The sequence below is a fragment of the Gavialis gangeticus genome, unplaced genomic scaffold, assembly GCF_001723915.1.
Source record: "Gavialis gangeticus isolate Ggan-Ray unplaced genomic scaffold, GavGan_comp1, whole genome shotgun sequence".
NCBI classification, from domain to species: domain Eukaryota; kingdom Metazoa; phylum Chordata; order Crocodylia; family Gavialidae; genus Gavialis; species Gavialis gangeticus.
Genome location: NW_017729034.1, coordinates 50,285,668 through 50,285,933, shown reverse-complemented (window position 1 = coordinate 50,285,933; position 266 = coordinate 50,285,668).

Below are 266 nucleotides of genomic sequence, written 5' to 3'. Positions count from 1 at the left end.
CCCCCAACTCCCTGATGGCTGCCCCCCCTGGCCCCAGCCTCCTGGCACTTAAAAAAACAAAAAACAAAAAAAAAAAAAGAAAGAAAGAAAAAAAAGCCTTGTACTCACCAGCAGTACCAAGGGCTGTGGGGGGTCTGGTTGGCAAGGCATCATGCAGCTCTGGCTGTTACCTGGCTCCATGCTGTCAGGGAGCAATGGCAGCTGCTACTGCAGTGAGTGCAGGCTTTTAAAAAATTTTTTCAATTGTGGGGATACTGGAGCAGGGC